The sequence below is a fragment of the Crinia signifera genome, chromosome 2 (assembly GCF_055691185.1).
Source record: "Crinia signifera chromosome 2, ASM5569118v1, whole genome shotgun sequence".
In the NCBI taxonomy this organism is placed as follows: Eukaryota; Metazoa; Chordata; class Amphibia; order Anura; family Myobatrachidae; genus Crinia; species Crinia signifera.
Genome location: NC_139218.1, coordinates 24,086,254 through 24,108,343, shown reverse-complemented (window position 1 = coordinate 24,108,343; position 22,090 = coordinate 24,086,254). Strand labels below are relative to the sequence as shown.

The following is a 22,090-nucleotide window of genomic DNA, read 5'->3' as shown; positions in this document are numbered from 1 at the left end:
AGCCCCCAACTGCCATTTTGCAAACACATGACAGGAAACTATTGGCTGGCGCACCATTTATCATTGGTAACGAGCGATAAGAACATCACTCATTGCAATATCTGCCCCATAGTAAGATAACCTTGTTGATGAAAACACACTGATAATGTTCAGGGCTCGCCTATGTATTGTGATTTGCACGAGAAGTGGCCACGAGAAAATGGATTCAAAAATACGCGTCGTGCACAGGAAAAGCAACTGGTTCCCACAAGCCCTATTAGTGCAGATGCAAGGTGCAGTACATGGTATGAAATATGGCAACGAGCAGCAACTAATGCATGTTGGAGGCAGAGGACACTGTCTGGGTACAGATCATTTGCTTCTATGGGGAAGAATTGACGCGTTAACCCTATTTCCTAACCTGGGAATTGGGTTTGAGTGCACAATAAAGGGGCGTACACATTAAAGGGGCGTGGCCATTATTGCCCTTCCCTAATACAGTTTTTTTTAAGCCAATTAATAACATCAATAAATGACAAATTACCTGGGGTAGCCCCTATAGCAATTTTTGGGTTCAGCAATATCATACATGATCCTGGGGAAACGCCATAACAAAAATTCTAAAAATGATCGTCCAGTTTACAAACACCCCGCTCTGCTCCCCCAGCAAGGACAGGGGTTAATACTGTAACTCTCATCAGTCTTGCAGTTCCCTGTACTTGGTTCCAGGATATACAGCCTTGTTTATCAGTGACTTGCACTGGGTTCGCTAGTGACTGCAGAAGAGAAAGGGGAAACCGCAATCACACCAGTCCTGGTACCCGTCAGTGATATTCACCAGTGCTGCTCTACCAGCGGATGACAGGTTTACATTAAAGCCAAATACATCTGTCCTTTTCCTCCCGCGTTCCTGGGCTAATAATTGCATGGAATGCATACATAAAGGAAACATGATTTTCTAAAAAGGAAATGAGGGCTTGAGGTCTAATCCCCCCGGACTGGGAAACAAGCGCTGAATTATTGACCGCAGGTTACTAATGCGTGTGCTGTAAGGACACTCTAGGAAAGCGGAATGCTCAAAGGAAAAATATGTTCTAATAGTGAGCGATAATTACAGCTGTCCGCTCCTGCGGCCCCTCCCAACGCATACAAGCGCATTAACCGTTTCAGACCATTGGCCGTACATTATAGGCTAATCCTTTAGAAGAACGCGCTTCAAAAGATTCATGAACCAATTCTGGAATTGTGTAGATGATAGCGCTAGTCAATTCCACTAATAAAACCATAGAACGTACATTCCCCCCCCCCCCCCCCCCCCCCCATCTTACGACACTAGAGTATATTGTAAGAAATATCGCTCAGAATGGGCCTTCGGAGAAATAACTTATAAAAACATTCAAGATCGTTAACGATGTGTGCACCGTTAACGAACCTTCCCGTCTGCTGGACATGCAGGTCAATTTGGCGATATACTGTAGCCAACATCTCACATGTTTAGCGGGTCTGGGTGACGTCGCTGAACGAGATCGTTCAGTGTGTACACTCAAATCGTCCGCCAGCGTTGGAATCATTTACCAAACGCAAATGAGCGGCATAGGTCACCGTCGCATAACAACTATTGATGGTTAATCCCTGATGATGGCACAGTGCCCTGCAATGTTTTTTTGTTTTTTCCTGCCGCCCTGGCCACTGAGTCTAGCTCCACCCCTTGCTGGACCAGCAAAGCCCTGCCCCCCACTATGATTGGCCCAGTAAGCAATACAGCACGGATGACCATCGGTGGGTGGAGCCATTTGTGGTTCCCCTGTCAATGGTTCTATGCGATTAAAGTTAACCATCGGTGGTAGCATTGATTGTTTCTTGAGCGCTGGTTTTTCCATATTCTTTTTGGTTTAGATGGTTAACCCACCAATAGCCATCAGGCTGGTTAGTGGCGATGGGCAACTTCATGTATCAACCCTGCTAAGAAGGAAGCATCTCCCCTATTGTCTCATTCAATTATGTGAAAAATAAATACAGAAGCTATTTTCAATGATATGATTCGGGGGCATTGCAGGTGCCTGGAAGTTCTCCAAGTGACATAGGAAACCAGAAACACTATTTTGGGATTGGGCGACTCCCTGACATAAGTAACATAACAATCAGTGTTTGCTCTTGGCGTTACCTGGAATAGGTACTGTGATCTGGAGATGGGCCCTGACACTCCCTGGGGTACAGCAGGTGGTGTGATCCCCGCGCTGGTCAAGGACGCAGTATTACAGCTCAGAGAATGTGGATTAAACAGAAGAGAAAAAAAAAATGTAGGGGACAATTCAATTGTTCCGTCTGTAGCTGCGCAGATTAACACTGGCACCCCCCCGGCTAACTGAATATACCCCTAATTATTGAATGTGATTTCACATGTATGATCATGTGTAGATTAATGTTGAACAGAGATTAGTGAAACAAAAATTGACTGTGCTTTGAATATAGCTGGGACGGTGCCCCCTACTGGCCAAATGATGAAAGTACATTTACAGAAAATGAACCTACTTGTTTAAAAAAAACAATTGACATCCATCCAGTTCATAACCATTCCCAACTAGAAATGCAGGGTGACCACAGTGGTCAGTAGTGCGAGGTCATCTGCTGCATGAAATCTATATTCAGCCTGTGTGTGACCTAACTGGGCAGATCTGGGCACTCAGCAATAAAGCCTGATACGCTAGTTCCACAATCAGTCAAGAACCACAGACATAACAATCAGGGTCAGTGACTAGCAAAGGTATATATTCTATTATAGATCAACCTGTAACCAACCAGAACATTGGAACAGTCACAGCGCTAGACCACCCTGCAACTAGTGCATCAACCTGTAATAGAATATAATTAAAATGAACAGAATAAGATTTGGGCCGATTTCACCTGATCCCGACAGATCTAGCCGAGAAATCTGACCAAATCGGATGGTTTTGACAACCCGTCCGACCAGATGTGCGGTCCCGTGCGCTTCGGGTCGGACCCTGGAGATTGAACCACCTGCACATAAAATCTATTGGACCCATCAGCGGCACATTGTGGGTGCTTTCTAGCACCCACGTTGTATAGGGTCCAATCCGTAGGGGTGTGCCAGCGGCGAAGCACCCCAGTGCAGAAGTAAGTGGCAGGGCAGGCAGCGGTGGGTACCAGAAAGCGTTGAGCGGCAAATGCCGGGCAGTGAGGTGGGAAGCGGCAGAATTTAAATAAGGACTTTCAAAAGACTGGTCGGTGATTGGCTGAGAGAATTCAGATGGGAGTTGTTTTTTCCTTTAAATTCTGCTGCCACTCCGCCACCCGCTACTCCCCTCTGCCCGGCTCTCCTGTCCCCTGCTCCCCGGGATTTTACATGTCATTAATCGCATGCGATTTGTCACATGTAAAAATGGCAAATCAAGTGCCAAATCGTTAGTGAGCCTCCGGGGAGCTCTGGGGGAATTTGGTCCGACTTGTCCCAGGACAAGTCGGACCAATGTATGGGGGACTATAGAAAACTCTGGCAACCTTTGGATTATGCTCTGTACAAGCCACCTGTGCAGACAAAATGTAGTAGACTAATGAACAGCCAGTTAAGGGGTGTACACACGGGGAGATTTTGTCTAATGGACAATTTTGACTAAGCAATTTTGAGGCCCATACACACTGGGTGACTTTGAGCTGAAAGTCGCTAAAATCAGCAGGTTTTCAGCTCAAGCCTCCCAGTGTGTATGGCCCGGCGATGCTGCGCGCTCCCGCTACATTATGCAAAGCCATTTTTTTGCACTATATAAGAAACTGTTAATAAATAATAAATTATGATTACCCATGACTATATGCAAGTGTCTCTAGAACTACTGCTGTTTTGAAATTAAAGGGGGGTATTGAATCCCCGCCGCTATTTCCGACAGGGGAAATAGCGGCGGGCACCTATACAATGCGGTCTTGCCCGACAGCATTGAAGAGGCAGAATGACAGAATGGTTCTGATTTTAAAAGATGTTGGGCCCGTTTTGCAGATTCCGGTCGTGAATTGTCACACGGCCGAATCTCGACAATCCGTGGCCGTTTACGCAGACACGCCCCCTTATCGCCGATCGGCAGACTGGACATTGATTCCCGACTGGGATCTTGGCGAATCCCAAAGGTGGCGGTGCCCTACAATGCGGTGACGTGGCGGCCGGGTAATAGTACATAGGAAAATGCGGTAAAGCGGGGGTTTTACCGCATTTTCCCGTTAGTACATCCCGCCCAATGACACTCACAACTCAGAATGCATATGGCTACCTCAGAAACCGAGGAACCATTCCAATGCAAGCACTTGTGAAACTACAAGTCTCAGCCTGCCCTGACATCAAACTTGACAGAAATAAGCTACAGGCTGCCCACCCTTGCTCTATAACGTGTAGATTGCAGAGAAATGCCCGGTATGATGGGTTGTAGTCGGAAAATATTGCGCACAATACCCGCTAGGTGTCTGCCGCTGAGCTACACCTGGAAATTATATCCTTGTAATTTATTTAATTGCTTGAATAACACGGCCAACTGCTCAGCTCGACAATTACGGCTTCTCCTCGTCGGGATACAAGACCTGACCTCACTCTGTATGTTCGGATACATGTGTAATTAAGGACATTACAGGGTGTGTAGTTTTTTCCATGCAGGTGAAATCATAAATATGCAAGGTATCTGCTGACTATACGTTCTGCAGCGATTATAGGTGCCCGCGATGGAACGGTAAGCTTCACTGCATCTTCCAAAACAAGTCTGTCCTCACAACCTGCCCCTGAGATGTGCAACTCTGTAACACAGACCGTGTCAGACGAGGTCTCCTTGTCGCCTGAGATGGGGGCTGTTCACTAACACATTATACTTCCCACATGATTTCTTAATTTCTTTTTTAAGGCTAACCTGAGAATCCCTTATCGCACGTGCAGAACATTTTTACAACATTTTATGTCAATGTTTCCATACTGTACACTGAAGGAATGTTCCATTCTCCCAAGAGCAGCACGTTCCTTTAGACCAGGCATGGTCCTCTAGCTGTTGTGAAACTACACATCCCAGCATGCCTTGCCATAGGTTTAGCATGCCCTAATAGCAAAACAGTGGCAAGGCATGATGGGAATTGTAGTTTCACAACAGCTGGAGGGTCATAGTTTGGACATGCCTGCTTTAGACCATAGGTTCTCAAAATTAAACAGTGCATGTTTTCCAGGTCTCCTCACAGAATCACGGGTAATGAATATGCCTGTGCATGGAATACATGGACTGTTTGGGGTCCTGCTAGCCGAGTTTGACAATCACTGCAACAGAATGATGTGGTAACAATCATCAAGTGCATTCTATAAAATTATAGGTAGTAGCTGATTGGTTGCCACGGGCAACTTCTCCAATCGTTTCACTGATTCATACATCTGCCCCTTTGTTCCGTGCATGCAGCGCAGGAGTACAGTAATTGTGGCTGATCTGCCTTCAGTTCCGCACTAGGCCCAAATGTGCGTAGCAATTTCACGCATCGCTGTCTGTGGTCAATAGCTGCGTTCTATCTCATCCTGGTGTCTGCTCGCTGGGCTGAGAGAGGCCGAGAGCCTGATGAAGAGTCGTCCTGTCCTCAGACGCTATCACCAGGGGCACCCGCCAGTCCCCCCTCAGACAGGGTTATTTATATTCCAGTCACTTTGATCTGTCTCCATGTATGGATCCAGGGGACAGGAGACAAGACAACCTGCATGTTTCTATAGGAGGTGGCAACGGAATGGGGACAAGCTGCCCATGATTACAGTAGCTCAAGGAAGGAAATTATTCCTTGCATCGGCCAACAGACAGGCTGTACGTACCACACGTGTGCCCACACAGATACAGCGATGGGGTCGGGTACAGCCGCTATAAATGCGATTACTGGTGGGTTGCACGATGGATTTTGTACCGGTACCTTACATCTGTAGCGGAACATCACGCCTGTAATTTTACCCCCTCACCGATCAGCACCCTGCACCTAGTGAACACAGTTACAGCAAGTTACTAAGCGTGCCATATAAGCAGCGGCCATTTTGCTGGAGACCAAAATGCTTGAGACCAATCTCTTTGGAGTATAAAAGTAGCTGTGCTAATGCCGCATATACGGAAAACCCACTGCAACGAAATACATGTAAATCATGAAATACTTTCCCCTTTCATATTTTACTGGTCACAGGGGGAACATTAACTACCAGAAAATGGAACATTCCAGCAATTCCCAAACTAAAATGCGAACAATTTCCCAAAAATCTTAAATTAAAGCACACAGAGTCCCACAGAGATTTAAACAGCATGGAAACGGCTTAATGAACCACACATGCAGCGAGCGGGATATGGTAGTTAGGTGGACATACACCATACAGCAGACAGCGACACCCCAGGCAGGGAAGAGGAACTGCATGGGTTTTCAAATATGGCGGGTGCTAGAATGAACACTACACTATCCAAGTGGGCATAGAGGAGAATCTGTATTGCACCGGGCCTGTTGCATAATGAACTGTAAGAGGGAATACTCGCAGACCAGGTGCAGAGAGGGCATGTACAACCGAACAGAAGTGTCATCTACCTGTTCCCAGGTGTACCAGTTACACGAAGTACAAGTATACTGATGAGAGCAAATAGCTATTTACTGTGGGGAACAGTGCAATTGTACATGCAGGTGCATTTATTACTATGTTGTTACAGTTGGTGTATATATTTGCAATCAACATAGCATCGGTGCCCCTAATAATTCACATTTAAATATTTAAATGGCTATGGGTGGGGTTTTTACAGCATTTTGATATGCAGGAAAACCTGCACGCCGGGTTTTCTCTGCAGTGGTATCGCCAGCTTTTCTGAGGCTTCTTATTGCTGCCCCGCAAGTGACCCCCACCGCCCCGCAAAGTCACACGCCGCACCCCCCACCTGAGTCTGGGCAGCACAGTGCTGTGCTGCCGGACTAGTGACCTCCTCCTCCCTAGCCCCTACATCCCCTTTCGGATACAGGGAGGAGGTGGAGTCCCTGGCTGAGCAGCAGCTGCAGCCCTGAGGGAGGAGGGGGAGCTCCGGGGGACCCGGTGCACATCGCTAGGCGTATGGCAAAAGGCAGCTCTTAACACAAGAGCTGTCCTTTGCAATAATTATCGCATATGTTACTGCATGTGCGATAATTATCTCTGCGGCTGCCGGCGATGTGCGGCGGAGAGGGGCTGCGGATTTTAGTGCATCCCGCCCTCAATGAGGTGAAGTACCACCACCGACAAATAGATGCCACTCGTTGGACCAAATTACTCCTTTGTGTGCTAAAAGAGGTCATAACAAAAAAAAGTAACAGCTCAAAGTGGAAATAAAATCTGTCACAGCTCAAAGTCAAAGTACATTGCAGAAGCCGTCTATTCGACAGGCTTATAACTAATTAGTTGTAAATGTCGCGCTAAAATGTGATGTTAGCAAATTAGAACTAGTACAGGGTATAAATAGCACGATGATTACTGTACTCATGCACCTTCTTATGGGGTGACTGTGCTGAGTGACGCTAGATCACTCCGAACGCTCAGCAACACAGCGCTGCACAACGGATTGCTCCACTGCCCTCCCCTGCCGTAACATACAATAAGATGAGCTTAGTACACACACAGGCTGAACAATCATCAGATACCGCCAGCAAGCACGACAACCGCTGTGCACTGCGGCCTGCGCGCACACACGGGGTCACCATCCTGGGAACCAGGCCACGGTGCACACAGTTGCTGTGTGATGGAACATTCTTGCCGCAAATGACTTTATTGTGACAGGCACCATATTACTTTATGGACAAGCTCCCCGCTCTTCCCAAGGTCTATAAATGAATCTCCTTGGCCTGCCAACGCATTTTTGTTTAATCATTATGAGCCAGAAGAACCAGTTCAAGCAGTTTAAGAAGAAAGAAAAGTTTCCATCAGTTTTACATTAGTATTTATTTGCTATGAGACGTTAGCAGTGAGCAAATAGCCATGTGACTGATGGAGATAAATAGCTGTGGAAACCATCTACATTCAATGTACCAGGTGCCAGGTGAGAGGATTTGTTTACCCTGAACTAAATGCCAAGACAGGTCAAACAGGGTGGGTCCGTAACATCTGAGGATGTATTATCCGATGCAGAATCAAAAATTGGTAAGCGATAGACCACCAACCAATCAGCTTCTGTCATTTTCCAAACAAAGCCTGTAACATGGCTGCTAGCAGCTGATTGGCTGGTACCTTATATGGCTCTCTAAGCGATAACATTTTCAGAAGTGATATTGCCCATAGCAATCAATTAAGATTCTACGTCTCAATTATCTAGCACCATTACAAGATAAAAGCTACAATCTCATTGGTTGCTATGGGAAATATCTCCACTTCAGAAAACCTGCACTTTCGTAAACCTTCCCCGCTTTGGTAGCGCACATCTCGCCCATCCTGCTGAATTGTAGAGCCCCATACACAATACCCATTTTTTTTATTTCTTTTTTTATTTAAAAGATATTCTTTTGAGATATACAGTATCCTTTAAATTGACAACTCTGGGGATGATAACATGACTGAGCAATGCAACATTTTAATAAAAACAGCATGTCATTGGGTCCGAACTACCCATGGAACCATTTATCCACTCAATATATTACTTTTTTATTTTTTTTTCTTATTTTCCATGTAACCGATCTAGTGCACACAAAATGGCTGCCTCAATTGGTATTCTGGCGTGTAGAGAGAAAGATGCATGGATCGGAGTATTTGGTAATATACTGTGAATCCTCCTTAGGATTCTGTATTTCACCCAGGATGTGTTATCGTTTCCAGGTATTGCCTATTCCATGCAGTGTAACCCATGTAGTGCTCCCAAGATGGCTGCTGGGAGTAGGATGAATTATTCTTACCAGTGGTGACCCAAAATGGCTGCCTCACCTCTGCAGTACCTCATGGATTCTGTAAAGTGCACCGAGTTCTATTGGAGTAACAAGCTATATAAATAAAAGAGGTCATAAAGTGAAAGCAATTTTTGCAGGGACACTGATCTGTTACAAACTTGCTGGATATGGAGAGAGGGAGCTGTGGAAGACAGATTGGAGGTGGGAACAGATAGGGAAATGGGGTAGGGTGGAGAGCTTGCTAAAAACTATCACAGCTCAAAATGAAAATGCATGGCTGAATTTTCTGCTCAGCATGTGAAGCTCAATTAGGATTAAACAATTTGGAGATTTTCTTGGCATGTGTGTAATCTGTGAAGGGGATACGGTAACTAGGTCGACAAGAATTAGGTCAACACCACCCAGTCGACATGCACGAAGGTCGACACAACTGATGGTCGACAGTCAAAGGGTCGACATGGAGCGATGACAATGCGCAGACCCACGCGTCACTATCACCTGACTATAGGGCCAGATTCTCCAAGCTTCAAAAGTGATAAAATGGAGAGTGGTAAACAGCTAGCCAATCAGCTCCTGTCTGACATTTTTCAAACACAGTCTGTGACATGGCAGGTAGGAGCTGATTGGCTGGCTAATTACCACTCTCAATTTTTATCACTTTTGAAGCTTAGAGAATCTGGCCCTAGACGTTGACGTTCATCGCCAGTGTTCTGTCACCAGAGAACACTGTCCCGCATGGATTGCTCAGCACACCTTGCTGGTGCATCGTGAGCAGCAATGTGTGCTGAGCAATACCCCACCCCCCACCCCTGTGTGTACAGTGCTTTAGACGCTGGTAGCTTGCTATGAGCAACTCTCCACTTTATCTCTCTCCAAGATTTGATCAACCTCCCTAACGATATTTACTCAAAGACTGCTTCCAGGTGCCACTTACTGTATAGCCAGGTGATAGACAGCCAGCCAATCAGCTCCTACCTGCAATGTCACAGGCTGTGTTTGAAAAATGTCAGACATGAGCTGATTGGCTGGCTGTTATCACTCTCCATTTTATCACTTTTGAAGCTTAGAGAATCTGGCCCAAAGACCCTGATGATAGAGGCTTAGGGGACGATTTGTGGATGCACACAAGAGATGGGCTTCTCCTTACAGAGCCCCTGTCCCTGCTGGGGTATTATTATACATCCTGACAAATCATCTGCTGTGGTGCTTGTAGCTAGGGAGGCCAATCCCGGGATCGGGATCGGCGGGATCCCGGGATTTAGGCCTAAATTCACCGGGATTTCAATCCCGGGATTGGCTCATCCAATCCCGGGATTTCGGGATTGCTTACCGCACGACATTTGTGTTTGTTTTTCTTTAAACGCCGGGCAGCGCTGAGTAGCAGACGTTGCCCGGCTGCCCCTCTTCTGTGCGCAGCGTGACCTCAGAGGTCACGCTGCGCAGCCCAACATCCGTGTCCACCCGCCGGGTCTCCTGCAGACGTTGCCCGGCTGCCCTTTGTGCGCAGCGTGACATCAGAGGTCACGCTACGCAGCCCGACAGCCGCATCTACCCGCTAGGTCTCCTGCACGCCGAACCAAGTCTATCCAGCCAGTAAGAAGCCAGCCCAAGACAACTGGCTAGGTAACAGCCACCTGCACCCGCCTGCGGGATCGCCATGCCGGGTCTCCAGCCAGCAAGCAGAGGTTGGTAGGCGGGAGGAGGGAGAGAGGAGACAGATATAGAGAGAGGACTGACAGGGGAGAGAGAGCTAGAAGGACTGTAGAGGAGAGAAAGAGTATATAAGGACTGAAGGACATGGGGTAGAGCTAAGGAGGAAGATGCAGTGCAGCTAAAGAGCCCTGCTGCTACCTGCTTTTTCACCATTAAGTCAATCCCGGGATCCCCGGGATTGAGCATTTTTCAATCCCGAATCCCGGGATTGTAAAAAATGGCCCGGGATTGGCATCCCTACTTGTAGCACAGCATGGTCTGTATTTCAGCGTGGATATGCAGACCAGACCTGTGCTAGAAGCAGCAGAGAGAGAGACACCCCAGGCAGGAAAGAGTTACTGCACAGGTTCTGAAAGATGCAGGGAGCTACAATGAACACGAGGCTTCGGTCTGTAAAATTCCCCTGAGACGGATAATAATCTAACTGCAATAAATAGTTAACAGGTGAATGGGCTTAAATTTATTTCCTTGTTTTAAAATCTGATGAACAATGTGTAACAATCGCTGCGTTACCAAGCAGTCTCCCTATTCCGCCCGGAAACAGAGATTCTGGCAATCAGTTCCACGTGCGAAGCACATGGCACTAACTAACGATCTCAATTCAGATAGCAGGTAATACGTTAAAAGAGAGACCGAAGGCTAACCGTCTACTCATGCGCCACATGTAATAATTAACTTCATTGAAGCTAACGGCCTGCGTCTGAGCCCACGTTAGGCTGCAGGGGACAGGGCGATTACGTTACTGGGATTGAGTCAGACAGGGACACAGAGAGCTGCAGGTTACAGCGTCGCCTTGGGCACACGCAAGCATCACGTTTGATCTCCCACAGTCTGGTTAGCACAACTGGAATTCAGACATAATAACTACATTGTGTTTTTGTTTTTTATTCTACTTTTTCCCCTTCAGCGGATGTTGCAAATAGAACATAGGCAGGGCTATTGTTCCCCAACTACCTTATTCTGGATATCTTACACAGGCTACAATGCCAAGACTCGATGCCGCAAAATTGCTGCCTTTCAAGTAACTAAAGATCACTTTAATGTTAAATTAGCAATCTCATGAAAAATAATGAGGCGTGGTGCAATAAAAACATCTGCAGGCTATAAAGAAGAATGTCGCTCGTTGCCATCTTCCCTTGAGTTGTTTCTTATGGCTGCTATTATAATTCAGTACAGTGTCAGAGACTACTACGCTCACACTGCACATCATGTGGTGAGCAGGGAGGCTTTGGATCACGCCTCTGAGCTCTGTCAACTGTAAAGTGCTCCCCCCCTCCTTTTCTTCACTCTGACTCCATAGGGCAAGCTGATCGCTGACCGTCTCTGTAAGTTTAAATGGCAGACATAGGACCATCAGCTCTGCCAGCATCCGCTCCCTAGCGTGCGAGGGGATGGTGTACAAGAACACATACCCTCAAATGCAGCCAAAGGGGAGAGAAATCATTCAATGATTTCAGTCAGAACTGACTTTTATTACTGTCGGAGATGGCTGAAAAGGGGTCGGGGGCTGGCGTCATGTGACCACGTCTTTAGTAAATATCCCATGTTTCTATGTATAGACAAAAGGGTTTACATGTATGGAAAAAAGAACCCTAATATTTCTCCCCACATGATAATTTAGCAAACTTGGGGACCGCATATGACGAAATATGTCATTATTAAACATATATTACTTCATTCCTAGAGTCAGTGCACATAAGCGTAATACTCCGAGTTCTGTACGATATACTTCCCCGGGGTGACATTCTACATTTTCCAAGTTCAATGTTATTTTAGGATATTACGCCTAAAGCCAAGATTTCTTTTATTCCTAAAGTCTGACTCTATGGATCCAACATCTGTTCGCTAATGACAATTTTGCCCATTGCTTGTCGGTTGCCAGCGTTCCATCCAGCTACATATGTGTGTGGAAAATAAGACGCTTGACTAGCGTAAGCCAATCTCTGCTTGTGCACCGGCCAAAGCCGGCCGTGCCTTACGTACTTGCTTTATGGAAACCATAGTGAATATGTCACAACACACACACACTCCCGGTTATTTCCACCAGTGCTTTATCAGCTGTTACATAACGCTTCTCTGGCTCCGCCGTCTGCCTGGATCGGTGATGGAACTGGCTCCAGGTAAATCTTTATGGGGATGCGGAATAGCCGGGTTTACCCCAACCCAGAGACAAGAAATAAAAAGGCACCAAGGACCTTTAATATAATAAAAATAATAGCGACCGGTACTAATAATTGCCAAATATAGTAAGCTTTCCCTTTAAGGGCAATAACTTATTTATGACATCACAAGGCTGTTGGCACCAGGAAGGGCAGCACTACCTGGTGAGTCTTGAGGACCATCTGAGCAGAAAGTCAGATCAAGGGCAAAAGGGCAGTAACTGTTCCACCCATAGGCTCTGTGGGAAGTGATGGCACACCGGGGCAGATGTATAAGCCTGGTGAAGGGATAAACTGGAGGTAACGTGGAAGGAGATAACGCACCAGCCAATCAACTCCCAGCTATCATATTTCAAACACAGCTGATTGGCTGGTGCGTTCTACGTTATCTCCAGTTTATCTCTTCACTATGCTTAATACATCTGCCCCACCATGAGAGACCCATCATGGAAATTTAACTTAAAAGAAAAAGATGGTTCCTTTCTGGTCTTACCGTTACGAAATTTAGTTCCTGGTCAAAACATAGTGATCTGGCAATTCCCCACTATTTGGGATGGGTCAGCGATGTGCGCTGAGCGATCTGTCAGAGCCAGTGTTCTCCGGTGAGAACACTAGCCCTGGTCAGTGATCTACCTAGATTTATCCAGCGTGCCGGATCTTAATCGTCAGACTATAGTGACGTGCGGGGGCCACACGCCGTTATGGCCCCTGCACATGAGGTGCTGTAGGGGCATTTTCTAAGCGATCTAGTCAAATTAAGTCAGATCCCTTAAGGTGCCCATACACTGTACAATTGCTGGGAGCGATGAGATGCGCGCTCCCGTCACACATCTCATCGCACAGCTCAAAAAGTATGTGCGGCACATCATTTTTGTACTAGATCTCATCTTTTTGCATCTCATTGCATTGCAAAATGTATGCGATGCGATCTAGTCCCAATTGCATACAATAAGTGTACCGTGTATGTGGGCCCCATAAGGGTGACAATTTACTTAACAAAGTATTAGACCACAGGACTCTCAACACGTTGCCGTGCTCTTCACCAGCAGCTACAGGCTGGTCCCCCCTGACCCAGCCCCCCACAGGCCTGACCTCCCAAACCGGCACCCGCACCACCCCCACACGGATGGGATCCCCGGGCCTGGCAACTGGGCTGCTGTCGTCTCTCGACTCCACAGAACGACTGCGGTTAGTGGAAACCAGGTTGGCCCAATTCACACAAGCCAGTAATCCGGGCTGGACGCAGGAGCAACCGTGCTGGCTATCCTAACAAATTTACCCTGGAATATGGCCCGGTAACCTTTCACACCATCGCTAGTCGCGGGTCCAACCCAGGAATTTAGGCTGGCGTAAAAGGGGTATCAGAATGACTGATTCTATTATTTCACATACCAAAATACTTTTGTGCTGCTCAGCGGTTAGAACGCTAGAATAAATAGATTTTGATGGTAAAATGTTAAAAAAAAAAATAAGTTTTTTTCCCCCAATGAGGTGAAAGCTACTACACACACTATACAAACAGAAGAGTTCCGTCACTTCTATCCGTGTAAGCCAATCAGCAGCTGCTACCATAGGAACAGGCCGCTAATTGTTTGCACTGAAGGTCGACGGGTCTTAGGTAGACATCTAAAATAGGTAGACATGGGTAAAGTCGACAGGTCGAGACAAGCGGGTCCACAATGGGAAGGTAGACGGTCAAAAGGTTGGAGGGAAAGGGAGCAATACAGACACTGAAAAGCCATCAGAGAAATCGGAGAGGACCAGAGAGAGAGCAGTACTGAAGCAGGGGGACTAAGTAAAAACCGGACCCGGATAAGACACCGGAACGCCGGACCAGACATCAAACTCTGCATTCCGGAGCTTATAGTGTCTGGTCCGAGGGGTGTCCCATCCGGGGGGTGTCTTGTCCGGGGGGATGCCTGTGATTGCTCACACCAGGGACATGGGGAAGGGGAGATTACAGCCTCCCCGTGTGGTTTGGACCGTTCCAGTTTTTATTACACCCCCGGACCATGCGGTGAGGCTGTATTCTCCCCCCTCTACTCTCCCAGGTGACAGGTGCGAGAGCAGCCCCATCAGATGGAGCACCCCCGGACAGGACACCCCCGCACCGGATACTACAAGCTCCGAATGCAGAGTTTGATGTCCAGTCAGGCATTCCGGTGTCTTATCCGATTCCGGATTTTACCCATACCCCTGAAGCAGGCGAGGACCAGAGAGAGAGCAGTACTGAAGCAGGCGAGGAAGTGTTGGGTCACACTACACAGCAAATAATATAAATTTAAAACAAAACAGAAAAACCTCACATCGTCATCATAAAGGGATGTAAGTGTTAAGCAATTAATAGAACACTTCCCAATCAGCTCAGCCCTGGAAAGCACACGTGTCATGTACCATAACCGCGCGTCCTATCTGTCACAATAATAGCAGCCCTGTGACTAACTCCTTCCACTGGGCAACTTTCCATACACTTATCACCCGAAACATAATCATCATCTCCGGCTATCAGCAAGTTGTCCGAGATAACGCAGCAGAGATAAGACAGCGAGAGACAAAACATCAAACACGTACTAAGGTCTGCTCTCCTGCGTACCGGTCCTTACTAGAACTACAAATTCTGCACCCCGGGTAACTGGTCTAGTCAGGGTGCTGGACCTCTAGCCAATCCTAGAATAGCTTCCTCCACACCGGTGATCACACGAATGAGACCTTGGGGTACATTTATACCTCTTTCACACCAAAATCCTGGATCCGACCCAGTATTTGGAACACCGTTACAAGCCACGTCGGATCCAGGATTTGCTCCGTTTACACTGCGGTGCTGACCTGCGTTGTAAACGGGGGCGGCGCTTGAAGAGGACATTGCCACTCCGGGGTCTGTAACCGCCACACTGGGGGCAAGCCCAGCACCAAGGAAAGCTGCTGAGCTGCCTCCAGCTCCTCCCCGTCTCCGCTGCTGTCTGCAGAGTTGAGGGGCCCAACCTCCATACTGACCGCAGGACGCTGCGGTCCGGAGATTGGGCTTTCTTATTGCTGTAAACGGGAGCCGGGTCGGGTGACCTGGTATAACTGTTTACACTACCCTCCACCCAGTTCCTCCCTGTTTTCCACCCTAGTCAGGACCAGGGTAGGATTCGTGGGGAAATCGCTCCGGCTTTTTTTTTTACACCGACGCTGACCTGGGTCCACCCCGGGTTTTTGCCTCTGTGTAAAAGGGGTATTACTCAGCGGGCTTCCAGACGTGCTTGAATTTAAATGTATAACGCCATAAGATAACGCACTGTGTCTTGCTTCTAATATCATTGGCATTGGATCATCTGAATAAGCCGGTGGCCTGTGAAACTGCGTCCGAGAACCCAGACAAGGTCCCGCTTTCAGGAACGCTTCCTGGCCCCTCCCCCTAATGCCAACAGTAAGTGGAGTAAAAAAGTTCAACATGAGTTTTCCAAAAGTTTTTCAAAATTTTTGGGACTATTTCATGCTTTACCCACTCATGTGGTAACGGTTAAGCGGCCCGATGCACGGCGAGCGGAGCGAACCATGAGAGGGTAAGCAATAAATTAATTGGGGGTCGACATCGAGATGAAAATACCCCTGAAAACTCATGTCAGCAATTTGCATGTCGATCGACCTAGCGATTGTTGACCTTTACGCGAACACAGCCCCTCGCTTGCGGCCGAAGGGGAGAGAAATCATTGTATGATTTATCTCCCATTCGGAAATAAATGTCCGTCTACAGCGACTTTTTCCTGGTGCGCAGACAGTATAATAGCACCTGACTTCCACGGAATCTCCCACTGTGATATTACAGTCACTTTATACACAATTCTGTTCTTGGTAACGGGGGGGAAACAACACAAAAAAGTCGTTCCAGAAACTTCCGCACAGTCCACTCCCTTTAAGTGATAATCTCTTCTCGGAAAATCAGGTGGAGACACAAACACATAACTAAACTTTTTTCCACCAGTAGTCGCCCAGGCTAAAAATACCGAGGGCTGTATTACACGAGGTCATCGTTCCCCGCGCTGGGGGTGTTATGTAATGGATTGAGGTTTGCGTGCATTCCGTGATAGGGAAATAAAGAACAATGTGATATCCTGCAGCAATACCTTCCATACAGCGGAGAGGCCGCAGGTGCCGGTCTCCCAGGCAGGAGGGAAGTGCGCACAAAGGCGGCAGAGACGGGGGCGAGAATTCACTGGGCAACGTAGCCATCGATCCACCAATAGGAACGTAGAACCAAACGGTTATTTAACAGCAAAGCAAATGGGTACCAACAGATAATAAAGTGTTAATACAAACGCGTGGATTACTGGGGTACTGGTCATTAGTTTGACCCATATTACGTCGACCAGGCTTAGGTCAACACATGCAATAGGTCGACATGGCTAATGTCGACATGGTTGGAAGGTCGACACTAGCATTAGGTCGACATGCGTTTTTTACAGTTTTTTCCCAGAATGTTGACACCGTCACCGTGTACCACTGTGCTCGCCATGCTTTGGGCAGACTATTCTAGTCTCCCACCAAGCCGGTCATCATCAGTAATGTCAGCGCCGACGGCTGTGCATGCCTGAATGTAGCAGCACTTGGGGGCGGATTCAAATGTTTAATCGCGTCCGATCTCCAGTCCAAAGTGACGGGAGAACGTGGGGCTATATTTAAAGCAGGCATGTCCAACGTTGGCCCTCCAGATGTTTTGAAACTACACATCCCAGCATGCTTTGCAATAGTTTTAGCATTCTCTAATCGCAAAACTGTGGCAAAGCATGCTGGGATGTGTAGTTTCACAACATCTGGAGGGCCAACGTTGGACATGCCTGATTTAAAGGTATCCGAATTCATCAGAGATTGACTCTAGGTCAACAGTCATAAGGTCGACAACTAGTGGTCGACATGGTCAAAAGGTCTACATGCATTTTCGACCTGACATGTGCTGGGGAGAACATAATAGTGTGCAGAGCGCAGCGAGGCACCGAGCCCGAAGCATGGCGAGCGGACATGGTACACTTATACCGCTTTCACGTCGCAAAATGCGGGTTCAGTCCCAGCGCGACCCTGCATTTTGGGATGTTCACATCCCCTCAGCAAACCAGCATTATTGCTGGTTCACTGACATCATCCGGGGGCGTGGTGGGGAGTTGGTGCGTCATTGGGGGTGGGGGGAGGCAGCGCCTAGAGCTGGTGCTGTTCCAAGCGCTGCCTCCTCCATAGTGGAACGGGAAACGGGCCGCTCAACCCGGATAACCCGTTCACACCGCACAGCAACAAGGCAACGAACCGGTAAGAACTTTACCGGTTTGTATTGCCGTGTTGCTACCCATTTGCGGGACCCGGTAACCCCTATACCAGCGCACTAATTACGGGATCAAACCAGCAAGAAACCGGCTTGTACCTGGTAATTAGTTGCGATGTGAAAGAGGTATTAGATAGTGTCCATGTCGACCTATGTTGACAGACACCAAAAAAAAACACGGAAAACTCATGTCGACCTTTGAACCCTGTCGACCATTAGTGGTCGATCATATGGTTGTAGACCTAGACACTGTAGATCTAATATACCATAACCACAATTAAATGCCTGTTTTTATCGCGCGACATTACGGTCGGGTTTAGGCTGCTAAACTCGGCCAAACTAGTTGGCTCAATACGAAAAGTCCCATTTGCTCGCTCAAAACTGTTGACCTTTCACGCCTTTCAGTTTGCCACCCCTGGGAGGTGGGAGCTGAAATGATGGCGCTTGCAGCCAAAGGACCCGAATGGAGCTACATTTTAAAACGCGTGCTGGCAGTGGGGATTGCTAATTGGCGGTCATACTGCAAGCTCTGATTGGTTTGTGAGCCTGCACAAGTTTTAAAATAGCCGCTGACCTGCGGGGTGGGTGGCATAATGTGTAATGGGCATTACGATGTGCGGCATAATGTGTAATGGGCATTACAATATGTAATGGGTGTGTGACGTGTAGTAAACATTATGGTGTTTACTTCACCACTTTTTTTTATTGCAAAGACCCCAACCCCCAGAACACTGAGTTTGCCAAATTATATAGAATAGGGTAGAAGCAAGAGGAGTTCACTCCCTTCTGTCCATATAGATTTTATGGTTTCTATCGATGAAACCTCAGCCTATCTAATCACTTGCTGCCACGTCTGTGTATAGGCGGCAGGTGAACTTTAAGTCTCTGTCTCCAAGCAACGTGAACTTGAACCCTCTGCGTGCTGTAACGTACTAGTGACGCAGGAAAGGCGGCATCGCTGTCGGGAAGATTCGCTTATACATGGATAGGAACTGATCAGTCATAGCTCCTATCCTGTGACGATTATAAGGTCAGGGCCAGATCCCCTCCAAGGGAGCACTTCGAATATTATTAGGCAGAAAGGACAGGATGCCGCTCGCAACAGGACGCGGGGACAAAGAAGAAGGGCAGGGGCCACGTGCAGCCCAACATCTGCAGCACATACAGCATTATGTTCCGGACACAACTATTAAGCAATACAAAGAATTTAAAAAAAAAGTCTCACTATGCTCAATGTGTTCTCCAACAGAAATGACACTGCAAAATTATGACAATGCCGACTTTCTGCAGGTGTCGATGATAATGGCAAATGTTAGTGCGGGTGTGGTATAGGGGTCTGACCGTCGGGACCCCCAGTGGCCGGACCCAGACAGCATGGTGAGCGCAACTAAGCCCCTTACGGACTCGCTGCGCTCGCCACGCTGTGTGCACGAGCCACCTATTCTATTCTCTCTCTCTATGGGGGGTCGAGGACCCCCAGGAGGGAAAATAGCAGGTGGCCGTCGGGAACCCGGCTGTCTGCGTTTTGACTGTCGGGATCCCAACTGTCTGGACCATGTCCGGCAAACGTTAGTGCACCCCCCCCATATTCTAGCAATATTTCAAAGGTCGCAGTGGCAGTACTGTTACAATGCGTATCCACCAGTTTCTTGCTGTGAGATCGGGGAACATTCTCCAAAATGGGGGCCTGCTGTCGAGTGAGAAACCTGGTGTTGCCAATGGTGAGGCAAAATGTGAGAGAAAGTGAACACTGGAATAAGAGGGAAGACGAGGCCCATTTTGGATTGGTTAACCTTAAGACAGTGTTTGAATATTCAAGAGATTTCTATTTGCTGCCATCCCCCCAATCACTGCACGGCTCTCCTGCGCAGCAAACATGGATGATTAATTCATGACGGTTTTCTATCATGTACGAAGAAAGGCTTGGACATGTCGCTAGGTACCAAATCGCCTACAGGTGGTGTAGAGTGCGTTTGTCACAGGTGGCTGAATATAATTACTAGTTGGCAGCCCATCACAATGGCAGGTATTCAATGCTGTTTGCGAGTGGTGACAGCGAGCAGGTCTTCCTGCTCGCTGTCACCACTCACCCTGACAGCATTCAACACAGCCTCCGCATCCGCCAATTCCCCCTCGCTTCGTTTTTTGAGCGAGGGGGAATTGGCGGATGCGGCTCCAGAAGCAGCGAGACCCGCGGCTAAAAACTGCGAGTTTTCTGCAGCAGCCGCGGGTCTCGCTGTTTTGGGGAATTCTCGCCGTCCTGTGACGGCGAGGATTACCCCAGAACGTTGAATAGAGCGAGCGGCCGGCGCGGGGGTTAAACAGCGAGGATCGCTGGTTTTCTGCAATCCTCGCTGTTTAACCCCCTCGCTGCGGCATTGAATACCCCCCATTGATGGAACTAATTAACGGTAAGGTCATCGCAAGCAGCTGTGTGTCTGAACGGAGCATCACGTGAATTCCCCCCATAGAGGTGATGAGCAGCTTTAACCTTTTATTATGTAGGATAACGGATTGCAACAAGCACGCCATACAGAACTGGAAAGTGTTGGCCGTTCTAAAAACGTTTATAAATCTAAGATGTTACAAAACAAAGACCAAATACTGTATTCAGGTAGATAAATGTATCTGGGCAATGCCAGTAAAGGGGGGTAGACACGCTTTGATTTCCATAGGTTTTCGATTTGATTTTTCGGTACTTGTTTCCTAGCACGGCCACAAATCTTGGCCATCGGGGGTAATTTTAGTGGCCTGCGACGCGACCGACGCGATGCCCCCGATTTTTCCATTGAAATGCATTGAAAAATCGGGTCGGTCGCGTCGTGTGCGCCTAAAAATGCTTAAATGGTCCACCCGCGATTTCCCCATAGGGAACAATGTTAAATGCCTCAATTTACCCGCGATGACCCCGATTTCCCATAGGAAACAATGTTAAATGGGTCAATTTACCCAAATCATCATAGGGAAGAATGGTAAATGTGCCAGAAACCCCAAAAAGCGATCAACGTGAACCCGAAGTGTGGCGAGCGCAGCGAGCCCGCGAGGGGCGGCGGTACGCGTCCTCCGACCTTTTCATACCCCCACTATCCACGTCGGCGTGGAGATGAGAATAGAATAGTGTGGCGAGCGCAGCGAGCCCGAAGCGTGGCGAGCGCAGCGAGGGGACGCGGATACCTTCACAGGTAAACGCGTCCCTTCGCGGGCTTCACAGGTGTCCGCGTCGCCATGGACACCTGGGAAGCCCGCGAGGGGACGCGTATAACTGTGAAGGTATCCGCGTCCCCTCGCCACGCTTCGGGCTCGGTGGCTCGCTGCGCTTGCCACACTATTCTATTCTCAACTCCACGCCGACGTGGATAGTGGGGGTATGAAAAGGTCTGAGGACGCGTACCGCCGCCCCTCGCGTACCGCCGCCCCTCGCGGGCTCGCAGCGCTTCGGGTTCACGTTGATCGCGGGGTGGCGTCTAGTACTTTTGGGGGGACATTTTAATGTTCAGGGGTGCTTTTTGGCCCATTTACCATTGTTCCCTATGATAATTTGGGTAAATTGATCCATTTCACATTGTTTCCTATGGGAAATCGGGGTCATCGCGGGTAAATTGAGGCATTTAACATTGTTCTCTATGGGGAAATCGCGGGCATCGCGTCTGGCCCATCGCACCCGATTTTTTTGCACATGCGATGCCCGCGATGGCCCCGATTTTACCCCCGATGACCGCAATTATGATCGTTGTGGCCGTGCTAGGAAACAAGTACCGATTTTTCTTATGGACTCAAAATCAAATCAAACGGTTTTTAAGACGCTTTCGATCATCATGCACGCTTCTGTTTTCTCTATATTGAAAAGAAAAAAAGACGGCGCAGGCAAGGAAATATATAATACGATCCAGTAAGTCCAATGTGCACACTGCCATGATAGCAAGGCACAGTGTACAAGAATATCGATATTGAATGCAAAAGTGCAGATCGAATGTGAAATCAAATGCAAAGCAAAAGCCAAATTGAAAGGGGGTGGAGTTGGGGAAATCGATAGCAAAATCGATACCTTACGGGGTGTTTA

At 47.9% G+C, this 22,090-nt stretch overlaps 1 protein-coding gene and 1 long non-coding RNA gene across 3 annotated transcripts in view; one reads left to right on the top strand and one right to left on the bottom strand.

Annotated features, from left to right (window-relative positions):
* Positions 1-8,947, top strand: part of LOC146059492 (uncharacterized) — a 155,116-nt gene extending 146,169 nt beyond the window's left edge. For both annotated transcript variants that reach the window (XR_014470254.1, XR_014470253.1), the window contains exon 6: positions 8,795-8,947. This is a non-coding gene — a long non-coding RNA (uncharacterized LOC146059492). The remainder of the gene's footprint in view (positions 1-8,794) is intronic.
* RCAN1 (regulator of calcineurin 1) overlaps positions 1-22,090 on the bottom strand; it is an 89,177-nt gene that overhangs the window by 10,902 nt on the left and 56,185 nt on the right. The gene's annotated exons all lie outside the window — the stretch shown is intronic.